At 45.9% G+C, this 14,849-nt stretch overlaps 1 long non-coding RNA gene across 9 annotated transcripts in view; it reads left to right on the top strand.

Moving 5' to 3' along the window:
• The window catches only part of LOC128852839 (uncharacterized), a 298,105-nt gene that overhangs the window by 269,845 nt on the left and 13,411 nt on the right, over positions 1-14,849 (top strand). For all 9 annotated transcript variants that reach the window (XR_008450906.1, XR_008450904.1, XR_008450901.1 and 6 more), the window contains one exon: positions 2,974-3,085. This is a non-coding gene — a long non-coding RNA (uncharacterized LOC128852839). The remainder of the gene's footprint in view (positions 1-2,973; positions 3,086-14,849) is intronic.

The following is a 14,849-nucleotide window of genomic DNA, read 5'->3' as shown; positions in this document are numbered from 1 at the left end:
CTAAATCACACCACGAGGGTGGCAGCTACATCAGCAAATACCACTGCTACCTCTGCTTCATGAATCATATGAGGCTTCGTTTGGAAGGAACCTTAAAGCCCATCCAGTCCCACCCCTGCCATTGGCAGGGACACCTCCCACTGGCTCAGGGGCTCCAAGCCCCATCCAACCTGGCCTGGAACCCCTCCAGGGATGGGGCAGCCACCACTGCTCTGGGCACCCTGGGCCAGGGCCTCCCCACCCTCACAGCAAAACATTTCTGCCTAAATATCTCGCCTAAATCTCCCCTCTTTCAGCTGAAAACAATTGTCCCTCATTCATTTCCATCACAATCTGTAGAGCCAGGGTGGCCACGTTTGTTCTTCACCACCCAAACACCATCTTCTACTGGGACTTACCTTGCAAGCCATGTAGAGCTGGGTCTGTTGCTGTTTAAGGCTAGTTCAAATAACCTGTATCATAGAAATACAATTGTTTCATGCAAAATAATGTTTTCATATGTTTTCTCTATAATATATAGGCAAATTTCATTATGTATAATTTTAACTGTTAAATGCAGGTCTGTTTTCATAGGTTTGACCCCATGTGCAGGTAATGGGTAGGAGTAACGGAGCAACCTTGATGCAACACTGCCCTGCTGAATTCAAGTCATTGTAGTTTTTAGGCTGTACCAAAGTCATTTCATGAAACACATCATGCTCCATGAGTTAATCCTGATTTAGCTGTGATGCTTTGCTTTTGGGTTTTATCTAAATTGTTTTGCCCATCTCTTCTTCATTCATTTTGTCTGTCATGAATATAACTCTACGTGGGTTTCACCCATACCTTTATTTGTATTTAAATTATGCATTTCTTTAAGGAGATAGACCCATCGAGTGATACAGTGCCCCGTGGCACAAAGAATGAGGCGTTGTTTACTTTTGCATAAAAAGCTATGAAGACGGAGCACACAGTTTGTAGGATACTAATAAATTATTTGGATGTTGGACCTTAAATCAGACTCAATCCTGCTGAGCTTGGTAGCCAATGGAATTGAAATGTACTGGATGATAGCACGAAAGCCAGGGTCTTGTAGGTCTAGCTTGCACGGCGTGTCCATTATTGACAACCTCATCAAGCACCTTTGCACTGAGTGGCTGATGAAGGACCTCGTCAGAAGGGTCTGCCTTCTCGCCACCTCTGGGACACAGCATGGCATGGACCAAGGTTGAACTGCTGCTCCAGGTCTTGTGACCCTCCTCCTAGAGAGCAATAGAGCACCTGAGTCTCTGGGGGTGACAACCTGGCGTGTCTCCTGAGCACTAAATTCACGCTAACAAAAGTCACCTTGGGTTGTGGAGCAGGTTGTGGCTCCCTTGGGAGGAACCTGCGCTCCCACCGGTGCCCGCGAGAGACCCCACACTCCACCTACTGCCCTGGGGCTCAGGGAAAGAGCAGTGGGGAGCAGAAACAAAACCCCGTAGAATAAGAGACTGGAAACCAACTGCCTCGTGGCACTAAATGTAATGCTGATTGATATTTCTGTATTAATTATAGTAAATAAGGTGCATGGCAGTGGTGTAGAACTCTCACAAAGGGGATGAGAATCAATCCCAGTGAGAATAAAGGAGCTGCAATGCAGGAGCCGCTCATCCCTGTGCAACATTTAAGGTATATTGGGGCCAAAACCTCCTTACTGCAAGGAGTGCTATTAATTTGCTTCCATCAGCTGTGAATTTGGCTTTTTGTCACCAAGGGAAGTCCGGAATAAGGGACATTCCTGGGGTGAAACATTACTGTGGCATAGCATGCCTCTTCCTCGTTTGAAGTGGAGGTATAACTCTGTATATCATTAACTAAGACAATAATAAATTAATACAATAGCCAAGTAATAGTGCTGTAATGCTTTCATGTATGAATTGGAATGTGAATACTGAGCTTTCCATTTCATGGTTGAAAAATACATGAGTTGACCCAAATATTAATTTCAGCATTTCAATCATTTACATATCATGGGTCAATAATCATTTCTTGCACAAATGACTTTTCAAATGAGAAGCAGTATATTGTAATGGTCTATCGTATTTACAAACATCTCATTGTTTTCCCAACTTAGCACTTAGTGTTTAAAATATACTGGACCAGATATTGTTTGCCAAATACAATACAAAAAAATGGCTCATGTAAAATGCAGAGACTATTTTCTTTTACTACTATCCATAATTTATAACGTTCATAAACCATGGAGCGGCACGCCCCTGCCGCTGGCAGGCCCGGTTTGGAACGGGCATGGTTTTCCAGTGCCGGTTCAGGAGAACCGGCTGCCTCCCTCTGCTCTTTCCTGACCTTAAACATCTCACCTCTTTGAGGAGCAATCCCTCTGGAGACCCAGCACTGTCAGCGCCAGTGATGAGGCGCTTGAGGAGTTTAATATATCCCAAGTTTTCTTTACATCCAACAAAATGCCTAGGGTGTCTTTTCAATTAATTTACAAAGCTAAAATAATATAAATAACCTTGCTTTTTACTTACTGGCATCGAACTTAGCCCGTCATTTTGGGCTGTTTGTTGTTTCCTCGTATTCCACCTCTTTATTAGCCAACATATCCCAACAGAAACCTTGTGTCTTGGAGTAAATCCTGTTCAAGTCCTGAATTAATCAGGGTCTAGAGCAACATACATACGCTGCCCAGCAAGATGAATTTACACATCTGCCTTCTCCCCTAATTATAATTCCAGAGGTTGAATGTCAACAGCATATGGGTATATCCTCGCAGATGCATGCAAACACACACATACAGGCGCACACCCTGTACATTAATCTCTCTGGGCTTATCTGTTGCTGTCTTTAATTTGTATACTTCAAAATTGAGTGGTGAGGTCATTTATTAGGCTGTTTCTGTGAGTTTTATGTAGTGATAAGGAAGCAGTAACATGCAATTTGTTTTTATAGAGCTCACTTTTGCAAGTATGAGCTAATATTTCCTTTCTTTAGCTGAACAGCGAGGAAGAAGAGCTTTGGGAGCCCACTAAGAGTTAACTGGCTACATTTCAACTGTCACCATTGTCTTACATCTACATAGAGAGCAGGAGAGCGCCAGAGAGATGTAAGTACAGGAGGCCACTGGGAAAAAGCGTTTATAAGTAGAAATCTCTCTTCAGAAGCCTCAGAGCAAATCTTTCCAGTTTGTCTTGATTTTTTCTTCCCCTATTTTTTTAAACACAACGTGTGGTGGAAACGATTGTTATTATCCAAAGGACCTTACTTGCTGGCTCGCTGCATCTCTGTTTATGAAATGCCATAACAAAAGTGAGCTCACGCTTGTGTGCTTCCAATGCGTGATGTTCCTGTGTGCCAGATGGGCACTTTCATGACTGTATGAGCGTGGATTATTTCATTTCCTACATCTGGGACTCCAAATGGCTGCACAGAATGCCACAGGAGAGAGGCACAGATCTTCAGCTGGGGAAACCTACCTTCACAGGGGAACCGGCTACATCAGAGGGGATGAGGCAGAGAAGCCCCGAGTGATATCTGAAAGTTCACATAAACCAGGGCCATAAGGGAAACCTTTAGAACCAGGAACAAGACAAAAATAAACAATAACTAATGCTGGATGTCAGCTGCGGAGAGGGGGGGAGGGAAAACAAACCATAAGCAGTTTCTTGTCTGGCCACAGAAGATGTGTTTGGAATGCTGTTTTGTATTTCAGCTCAGAAACTCTGCTGTGACCTTCAGCTATTGTCGGGTGTTACAAGTCCTACAGATAGCCAGAGAGAAACATCCCAAGGAGAGCTGGTGGATACCATGCCATCGTAGTTAATGTTGGCTGCGCATTGCTCACAGCCCATTCCAGAGCTGTGACCAAGCAGCCTTGTAAAAACACTGCAGAATCCTACAGTAACAGTCGGGAGTACTGCAGTTTGTCCTAAAGCTATTGCAGGATTTGGGATAATTACTTGTTTGCTTGTAGGATAAAAGGATGCTTTCCTTTTCTTGTTGTTTTTTTTAAAGCCCAAAACAGTGAGGGCAGCTCCTCAGTACAGCCAGGACCTGGCTCGCTACGCTTTTGCAGTATATGTTGCATTGCAGAGCCAGCAAACGGGAGATGGTAAGAAGAGACGGAATAGCCTGTCCTGTATGTTTGATTGAATTAGCTGTAGCAGAAAAAAATACAGTTAAGCCAGCAGCTTCCTTAAGATAAAACAGAGCGAGCCCCTAAAAGAGAACAAATGGAAAAAGTAATGAACAAAAGAAAGTAAGAGCTTGTGACACAAAGTAAGAAAAATAAACAGCAGTTGACTTAACTATTTTGCATAAGATATTTACAAACCACAGCATATTACTGTTTGCTTTATGCATTTTCACATCCTGCTCAGTTTAAAGCAGTAATTTTCTGCAAGGACAACAGAGGGAAAAAAAAATGCTTTACACTGCTTATATTAATTACATTTTTTCATTACCCGTCATGTTTTCTACAGGCTTGTGTATTATTACTGTAAAATGTAATGAAACAGAAAAAGAAAAAAAGAATGGACTTCTGGGAAATTTTCCAATTCTTGAAATGCAATGTTAATTGAGTGCTATTTTTAGGTCATCAGAGATAGAGCTGAACCCATTGCCATCAGCGCACAGAATGGGGACAGCCCAGGTGCAACACAGACTGGGCAAGGGTGTCAGTTCCTACTGATGGAGAAAAAGGGAGAGAAAGTAACTGCTCAGCGGGGTGGTTCTTTGGGGTAGCTTCTGTTTCTCGACGTGAAGTTCTCAAAGCAGAAATGAAGGGTACGGAGCTGATGTGGGTCCAGGACCCACCGTGACCGTGGGTGCTCCTGAAGGAGACCCAGTGACTCCTCTGGCAGGAGGGCAGAGCAGAGGAAGGTGAGAAACCCTCGCTGGGCTGGTGGCTGACTTCCAGCTCTGGGAGGGAGCGCGCTCTGAGAGTCAACACAAAACAAAGTCCCCAAAAATGTATCAGAAATGTGATCCCCGTAATTTATAGATCTCCTAAAAGGCTGCCAAAAATCAATTATTTTAATTTGTATATAGTGCAGCCATGGGCTGATTGGAGTTCTTTTGAAGTATTTTTAAACAGCCGTTGCACAAAGCCGTCCTCTTTCCCATGTGCAAAAACTGAATTGAAAACCGCAAATTCTCAAGTTTGCTTTGACTGCGAGAAAAGACACAGAGGATTCTGCAAGCAGACCTGAGGCCCCTCACGATGTCCTTTAATCAGGTGCCTTTACTGTTAGTCCCAAGAGTCAGTGCAGCTCCACCGCTTCTTGTGTTATCTGCCTCTTCTCCCAGACTGCGAGGAAGGTGTCTGAGCCAATAACGGATTGCAAAGACGAGAGGGAATAGTTACTGGTACTTGTGCGTGAGTGGAGGTTCCCTTTGAAACAGGAGCAGTGGAAAATCTTTGGTGTGCCCTTAGCGAGGCCAAAGTGAAAGGGGCGAGAGCTTCCACTTGGGGAAGCCAACGTTCTCTCCACAAAGCTGTTCATTCTCTGTATGGCGCAGTGGTACTGTAAAAGCAAGAACCCAACACAAACAGCAGCCGTTCTAAGCCTCCAGGTAGCAACTTTTTGAACGGAGATCAACCCAAACAGTTTCCTCCCTGCTTTGGTCCCGTGCATGTAACGATCTCAAGAAGCAGCCATGACCAGGTGGCAGAATTGCCAAAAAGCTGCTACCCAGCCTGTAAGTACAAAAGACACCTCTCCACCCACACTGGGCCGGTCATCAAAGGCATTTGGGTGAGATCCTAAACAAAGACACTTAAGCACCCAAATTCCTGAGATGTTCCCTTTTACCTTGAAACAAATAGCTTGCATTCTGGCCTGTGCTTTATTCACCACAAGTTTCTTTGCTTTTCTGTGGTTCTGTTAGTCAGTTGAGAGTCCAGGCTTATGCTTTTTCCAACCTCAGCTCAAGAATCCCAGTTATACCCAAGGGCTACAAGAACTAGCAGACGTCAGGGCTCCCCCGGGTGTGGCGGTGTGGCTCTCCTTGACCTTCGCAGTCACACGGGCCTCAGCTACCTGTCATGAACTTGTCTTCACTTCTTCCCGTCTTCAATTCTCTGCCCTCCCCTTAAGCCGCGTTATCAAAAATGCCACCTCAGTGCATTCCAGGTGCTTCTTCCCGCTCGTTCCCCAGCAGGTTTGACACTGGTATGGAAGCGTTACAGATTTGCCTGGCAGTGCTTAGATGGATAAAAAAAAACACTGAAGCAAAGCAAAAGGCAAACCAAAGAGTTACTTTGCTCTCCAAATATCTCGAGTGCTGAGATAGAAGTGATAAATCATACATATAAGCCAACATGATTTTCTCTTATCTGACACATTGAATTAAGACTGTTGAGCACAAACACTTACAGCAAAATTGACAAACACTTCCTTTTAGGAATGCTGCATCAAAGCTATTAACTTTTATAGTCAGAGACCATCTAAAGCCAAGGCAAGTGCATTAGAACACACTGCCGCAAACCTGCACGTAGGGCGTACGAGCTCTGATCCTCTGTTTGCAAAGCAAGAAAAGGATCCTGCTCCTTTTGACCATGCGTGTTCTGCCTCGTGCAGTGGTGCCAGCGTTTGGACTTCGGTTAACCAAGCCAAGTGGCCTTAGCTCATTATTGGCTTGTCAACACTATACTTCATCAACACCAGCGTCAAGCCTGACAGCTAACCCCATACTTTTCTATCTCACCATGACAGACTCCTTTTTGTATTTAGATTAGAGTTATTCTACTCTGCTAGGAAAATTGATCTGCTGCCACGGCCCTCCAACAACACATTTTGCCACACAGAACTCAGTTTTGTTCTTTCTTAAGCGTTCAGTTCTCCTCAGTGCCCCGCGATGTTCTTGTAGGCAGCAGCCCAGAGGTAGCAGAGGTCCTTCACAGACCAGAGCAGGGAATTTTTTTGTAGTGGGATGGTAGGAGCAAGTGGTGGAGGTTATTGAAGGAGCGAAGGGAGCCACAAAACCACGAAGTCTCCCAGAGCGTGGACAGTCTGACCCAAGCCAGCTGGATGATCAAAGGCCTGGAACACGTCCCCTGCGAAGAGAGGCTGAGAGAGTTGGGGTTGTTTAGCTCAGAGAACAGAAGACTCCAAGGACACCTCATTGCGACCTTTCAATACTTAGAGGAGGCTTATAAGGAAGACAGGGAAAACCTTTTTGGGGGGACCTGTAGCAATAGGACAAGAGGTGATGGTTTTAAACTAAAAGAGGAGAGGTTCAGACTAGATATTGGGAAGAAAATTTTTATGCTGAGGGTGGTGAGGCACTGGCCTGGGTTGCCCAGAGAGGTGGTAGGTGCCCCATCCCCGGAAACATTCCAAATCAGGTTGGATGGGGCTCTAAGCAACTTCATCAAGTTAAAGATGTCCCTGCTTGCTGCAGGGAGGTTGGACTGGATGGCCTGTAAGAGTCCCTTCCAAGGCAAAGCACTGTGTGATTCCACTGCTCCAGCCCTCGGGGAATGGCTCGTGTGGGAGACGGCCCCTTCAATGCTCAATCTACTGAGTAGAGGGCGATAACTTTGTTTATTCCAAGTCAAACCCACTGCGTATATCAGGGAGTCGAATGGAAATCCAGATTTGAGATGATGTCCTAAGATACACGTAGTGACTGTTTTCCATGGGAATTTTGCCATAGCTTTCGCTAGGACTAGGATTCCATCTCTGGAATTTTCATTTTCCCACTTAATTAGCTGGCACCCGTCCTCTGTTGAAAGGCAGTCATGGTGCACCTGAAGAACTGCAGTCCTGTGCTGCCCCAGGAGGCTCTGCAGGATGGACCCGTGGACACTGCAGTCATTGGACTGGATCGATAGGTGGGATTTCATCAGAGGGGGGACTCAAATGTCACACAGAAAGTGTCACTCCAGTGTGTTCATTTTCTGTTTCAGCTGTGTCAGGAATGGCCAGATTTAAACTCTGACTCAGAGCGGGAGAAACGAGGATCCACTAATTAAGAAAAAAATGCCATCCCAGGCCGTAGCGCTAACATAAATGGATTTGGCATGTGTGGGAGTGGACTACCGCTGAAATGATGAAACGAATGGATATAATTTAAGCTTTGGTTAGATGAGGCTTAGACTTGCAGACCATGCACCAAATGTTTATCAGAGCTTCGAAGGTCAGGCAGGTACCGAGTGCAGCCCAGCGTTCTTCAAGAGTTGAGTTGTCTCGATCCGAGGAAGCAGTAGGCAACGGCGCTTAAGGAAGTTTCAGGCTGTGGGATTTTCAAAAGCCCATGTGTTCCCAACGGCAACAAGGAGCCGGGGAGCTTTAAAAATCAGAAGTAGGCACTGATCTACGTCCAGAGATGCTCAAATATCTGTGGAAATCTGCCTCTAATGTATCTGGCAGCCCTGTCCTTCTGGGTTGCATTTGGAAACAGGAGCATTTTACATGGCTCCTCTGCAAACTCTGCTCCTTTGCGTAGCTGTGGGGAGAAAAAAAAGGAAGGAAAATGTGTTACGGACCTCAGCTGACAGGAAACTGCTGTAAGCAGTGATGTGCTAGCCAGGAGATGCCTTTGTATACATCAGACGCAGAACGTAATCAAGCTGGGGAAATTACATTTTCCAATTTAAAGATTTTGCAGATGTGAAGCTTCCCAGCCTCCGTGTGTCCCTGTCGAGGAGCTGCAGCGCTGCAGGAGAAGAAAGGCACACCACGGCCTGTGTGCTTGGGCTCAGAGGCTTTGGCTGCTGTGGTGTTGGCACCCAACTCGTGTGACACCCAGGAGGACCCAGATGCTGCAGTGGGTGTCTGGTAGTCCATGGTCACATACAATCCATTGAAACAGAAAATGGACGTGGTCAAACCCCTGAATACTTTGGTAGATGTGCCAGCACGTGGCCTGTGTGGTCCTCTTGCAGTCCTACCCAGGCTAGATTTGAGACCAGGCAGTGGTCTCACTCAAGAGTTTGGACATTAGTGATCTAACCAATTAACTCCATATTAATGAGGAGGGTGCTCGCAGCCAGACAGTGAAATACTTGTAAAGAACAAATCCCAGAATGAGCTGTGCTGCCCACACACGATGCTGCCTCTGCCCCAGCACTCCTGCTAGCGCCGCAGGAGGGTGGGCCCTGGAGCCATGGGCTCTGGGCACCAGGGGTTTGGAAGAGTGGGCCCTGGAGCCATGGGCTCTGGGCACCAGGGGTTTGGAAGAGTGGGCCCTGGAGCCATCGGCTCTGGGCACCAGGGGTTTGGAAAAGTGGGCTCTGGAGCCATCAGGTCTGGGTATCAGGGATTTGGAAGGGAACCATCACCTCTGGGCATCGGGGGGGTTGATGTAATACTGGAAAAAGGTGGCTGATTCTCCACTCCATTTTGCTGGTTCTACGTGGAAATCAGTGGAGTGGCTTTGCCATAAGACCTGGTACAAGAGAGCAGGAATCCAGCTCGTTATATTCAATAGTGCTAAAGTCAATGCTGTTGATGTCAACAGTGTCCGGAGCAGCAGCCAGGACTGACCTCTGGCCTCCCTGATTTGCCACACCAGGTTGCACCTCAACCCTGTTATTTAAGTTTTGTTGCCTCGTAATCTCTCTGTGCACCATCAGAATAAAAGTTCACCACCCAAGCAACTCCTCAAACCCAAGCGTATCCCTGTTTAAATATTGGGATTGGGATAAAAAAAGACTGTGTTTAAATGGTGTCCTCTGAAATAAGGCCCTGTGCCCAAACAGGCCTGCCAGGTTCCTGTCCGAAGGGGCAGCCGAAGACTGAGGGGCTGAAAACACTCACTGCAGCCAATGCCTTTTTTCTTTTCTATTTGTTAATCCACTTTGTCTAAACAATACGAGTATTTGGTGCATTTAGTTCTGAATATGTCAAATGCTTCTTTAGGAAAGAACTTCCAAAAACTTAAAATTATCTCTTAAGATCAAATTCATTGCCTGAGCTCCAAATTATTCTTCCCTACACAAACAAACACACACTTGCGTGCTTTGTCCTGGGATAGCACTGTGCTCTCTGCGAGCCCTGCTGGAAAGCCTGGCTTTCTGATACCAAATATTAACACGTTGTTGAGAGTGAGGGAGGAAAAAAGCAAGGCTGATTATCCCAGAATGTAACGAGTCTAAAAAGGAATGGGCTTCATTTTCACCTCGTGCAGACCAATGGGGGTGAAACAACTTTAATTAGTGGAACAGGACAATGGGAATGAAATTGGCTTGGTCACAAGATTCTTGCAGGATGACACTGGTGGTATTACTATCCAACTTCAAAGATCTGGAAAGATGTGGCTGCTAACGCTGGAGAATAGAAACCTGGTTTTCATCAACTAGGCTGGCCTGACAAATTAAGTCTGTGGAGTCATTAGATTAAGATAAGAGCTTATCTCCTAGACTGACATTTATTCAGAGGTTTTTATGCTGCTCAGCTAGTAATTAGTGCAGTGGAATTTTTAACACTGCTTTGTCCAATCTTTTGACAAATTTGAAATATTTTTTCATTTTGATTAAAAAAAAAAAAACCCACTAAAATCCAAGAATACCAAATTATTAGTTTGGAAGGGTTTTAATTGCTGGAAGAGTGGAGATGATGCTAAAAATCTTCGAGCAGGTCAGAAGTGTTTCAGCTGTTGACTCATTTCCATGCGCAGATTGAGAGGCCCTGAAACTAAATTTTTAGGCACAAAGCAGCAGATATCTAGCAAATCTGTAATTTTTTTCATGCCCATCCATTTTGTAATTCCGCTGCTTTGCAGGAGCAGCAATAAGGGGGAAGGAAGGCTGCGCTCCTGCTCATTAACGCTTGTCGGCTTCCTTCAGCACTCAGGTGGGGATTTGGGGGGGGAAGTTTCAGATGGGTTTTTCTCTCATATGGCTGATTTCATGGGATAAGGTTTATTTTTCCTATTTTTTTTTTTTTTGGTAATAACAGATGGATTGCTCCACAGTAAAGCAATGCATCACTTTTGGACACGTGTTAGCATTGCTTTAGACTAACAAATCTCACTGTTTTTTTTAAACAGCTCATTTTGAGTGACTGAAGATCAGAATTGGATTAATAATTAGTGATTAAAGGGATGAATGTTTGCCTATGAATTCTGAAGGATTTGTTACAGTTCCATCCTGTTGTTGCTGCTACAGCATTTGTTTTATTCAAAGTGCAGCCATCTCAACATCGATGGTTGTTACCTTTAGAAGTACACAGGCAAGGGAAGTTCATGGTGGTTAATTAAGGTTCATCCAACTACTTTATTCCTACGATTACTGTCTTTCGTGAAAAGAAAAGGGTGTAGTGATTCTGCTCCTCTGCTCTGCTCTGGTGAGACCCCCACCTGCAATCCTGTGTTCAGTTCTGGAGTCCTCAGCACAGGGAGGATATGGAGCTGTTGGAGCGAGTGCAGAGGAGGCCATGGAGATGATCCGAAGGCTGGAGCAGCTCTGCTGTGAGCACAGGCTGAGAGAGTTGGGGTTGTTCATCCTGGAGAAGAGAAGGCTCAGGGAGACCTTAGAGCAGCTCCCAGTGCTGAGAGGGGCTCCAGCAAAGCTGGAGAGGGGCTCTGGATCAGGGATTGCAGATAGAGGATGAGGGGGAATGGTTTTCAGCTGAAGGACGGGAGATTGAGATGAGATCTTAGGGAGAAACGTTCTCCTGTGCGGGTGGGGAGGCCCTGGCCCAGGGTGCCCAGAGCAGCGGTGGCTGCCCCATCCCTGGAGGGGTTCCAGGCCAGGTTGGATGGGGATTGGAGCCCCTGATCCAGTGGGAGGTGTCCCTGCCCATGGCAGGGGTGGGACTGGATGGGCTTTGGGCTCCCTTCCAACCCAAACCAACCCCAACACTTAACATCTTATTTTGATGGACTCTGGAGGTAACAGCATAGAAGCTCTTGACGCTGCCTGTCACAGCTGCCCATAAACAGTGGTGGCTCATGTGGCTGTTCCCCTGTCCCAGGGCCATTTCAGACACCTCCTAGCCTGCTGTCCATCTTGGGCAGTCTTACAGACTGCCACCATCCCCCCCCGTGCTTCCATTGGAGACACCATTGACCTGCACCTTTGCCTTGGGTCAGCAATTTAAAGACAACTGCTGCTTGATGGTGCACACAAAATGAATTATTAGTCTTGGTTCTGGCCTAAGTATCTGGAGACTGAGACCTTCGGTGGCCCCACACAGGCGGCCAAGGGCTGACAAAAGCACGAGTGAAAGAGAAGTCCCAGCGGGTCAAGGGAAGGGGCATTGCAGACTAATAAACTCCATCACTACGAGGAGAACTTTGGTCAACTTCTGATGCCAGAAAGGACAGCCTGGACTGGCAGGTAAATCTCCCTGAAGATAGCGGGAATAGAGGTTAGAGCACAATATTTATCTCAAGCTACTTAGTAAATTGTGAGATACTGCAAAAAGAGAATTGGAGGTTTAGCGGCAGGAAGGTGTCGGTGATGGCAGGAACAGCACAGCCGTGCTTCACGCTGCCTTCCATTCGCAGTGGCCCGCTCTCAGCTGGGTGGTTGCTCGTCAGCATTCGGCCAAGGTCAGGTAGATGGGAGAGGAGTTTTCCTCAAGTTTCTTGTGCTCCTAAGCAATTTCTAAAATGGGAGAAAAGGGCAATAACTTTTTTTAACTGGCAAATATGTTTTCGGTGTAACCAGAAAATGCTGCCTGTCAATTTGGACATTGTTTTGGGGTTTGATTTTGTTTTGAGGGCTTTTGACTTCTAAGTTTGGTACAAGAGCTACTCATGTCCCAGGAAAAAATACGCTTGCCCTTTTTACCTGGATTCCGAGGGCTGAAATTCATCCATGGCCAATGTTTCACAAGACAGTAAATGATGCAGCAGGTCCCACACAACCATTCTTTACTCTCTGAAACGGAGGTGAGCACTCAGTGGTACAAGTACATTGTGTAGCCATCCAGCTGTTTGTGTTTCCCTCGGGCATTCAGCGCCGCTCACAAATAACTGCACTTTACACTTCTGTTGCACACATCCTGTGACCCCCACAGGGCAACCGCAAAGGTGGGGTGAATGCCTCCCTTCCTGTTTTATAGGTACTTAGCACTTCAGAAATGCAAGATCCGGGAGATTGTGTTGAACATCTAAGCTTGGAAGAGTCTTTCTGGAAAGCTGATGGAAATTATGGGCTTAAATATTAGTGGTGAGTCTATGAGACTTCTGGAGCACAAGTCTTACGGGGAGCGGCCGAGGGAACTGGGGTTATTTATTCTGGAGAGGAGGAGGCTGAGGGGAGACTTCATCGCTCTCTACAAATCCCTGAAAGGAGGTTGTGGTGAGGTGGGTGCTGATCTCTTCTCCCAAGTAACAAGTGACAGGATGAGAGGAAATGCCCTCAAGTAGCACCAGGGGAGGCTTAGATTGGATATTAGGAGAAAAACTCTTTACTTGAAAGAGTGGCAAAGCATTGGCAGAGGCTGTGCAGGGCAGTGGTGGAGTCTCCGTCCTTGGAGGGGTTCAAAAGGCACGTAGATGTGGCGCTTTGGGACGTGGTTTAGTTAACATGTTGGTATTGTACTCATGGTTGGGCTTGATCCTAGAGGTCTTTTCCAGCCGTTATGATTCTCTGTTGGAAGGTGGGTGCCCTTGCACCGTGTGAAAGTCCCTCCCCAGCAGCCCAAGCTTCTCCCCTTGGTGCTTTTCTGTTGTGCAGTACTCATTAACCCCTTCGCTGTGACACGGCATTGTCAGTGTGCCAAATCCCGAGCAGATCGCATCCTCTGCTCTTCTACAGCAGATTTTGAGATAATCTATGACAGATTAATCATTTCAGTCTTATGGTGCAATGTCAAAAATAAATTGGGGTTCTGAAGCTGGAGGGGAGCCACTTGGGGGGTGGTGGCTTCTCAGTGGCGCTCCTTATTTTACTTTGAAAGCAGGGTCACAATGAGATTTTTGAAGCTGATTGTTACCCTGTGGATTCCAAATCACAAGGTAAAAATGCTGTGGAGTTAAGTTTTCATCTCCACAAATATCAGTTCAGTGTTGAACTGGAGATGATTTTCAGGCTATTTCCTCTCCACTCCTCACAACATGAAGCGTATCTGGGCTGATCCATTACATCTCTTTAGAATAATAGAACACAGAAGAATAAATAGAATAAAATAAAAGCCAGCCTCTTTTAAGGACTGAATATCCGCTGGAGGTGGAGGTATCCAACCCAGAAAAATAATACAGGCCAGGAATACAGCCAAATACACGCTATGAAAATATTCATTTGTATAATTTTAAATATTCCCTGCCATTGTATAAGCTCCCAAATGTCAGGCAGTGAGTAATTTCCCTGGAACTACAGTCCTTGTCGCACTCCCAGCTGCATCGCAGCAGGTCCTTGGTGTCTCTAAACCTGAGCAGGGCTTCGTGCACCGGGAGAAGCTGTTCTCCCCCTTGGCTCGCGCGTCTCCTCTCCAAGACAGGAAGAATCGGGTATGAACTGAGAAATTAGATATTTAGGTCTACCTGTGCTGCCACGTTCCATCCACCTAGACAGCGAGGCTTCATCCTGCCAGCAGTTACTGAATGCAAACCTACAGTGGCTCGATGACACGCGTCACCTTCTGAAGCGTGACGGGGAATACAAGGAATGGAAAAAGCACTATTTTTGTTTCGGTTTCTTTTGCTTGGGTGCAAAGTAAATCAAACCAGGCTCCATGCTGAGTGATATATCATCTAAACCTTCGATGCGATAGGTATCCAACAATTTGTTTTTCACTACCGTAGCTTTTCTCAATCCATAAGCCAGATAGAACATAGGAACATTTCCTAGCTTGAAATGCAAAGTGATTTTTTTTAAGATATGCTGGTTTTTTTTTTCCATACCAAGAACAGTTGCTGAAGAATAGAGCAAATATGTGTCACAGCGCATTCACTAATGATTTACTTGAAAGATA

This window comes from Cuculus canorus, chromosome 8, assembly GCF_017976375.1.
Source record: "Cuculus canorus isolate bCucCan1 chromosome 8, bCucCan1.pri, whole genome shotgun sequence".
Classification (NCBI taxonomy): domain Eukaryota; kingdom Metazoa; phylum Chordata; class Aves; order Cuculiformes; family Cuculidae; genus Cuculus; species Cuculus canorus.
Note: the sequence above shows the minus strand (reverse complement) of the source record. Positions and strands in the feature narration are given on the sequence as shown.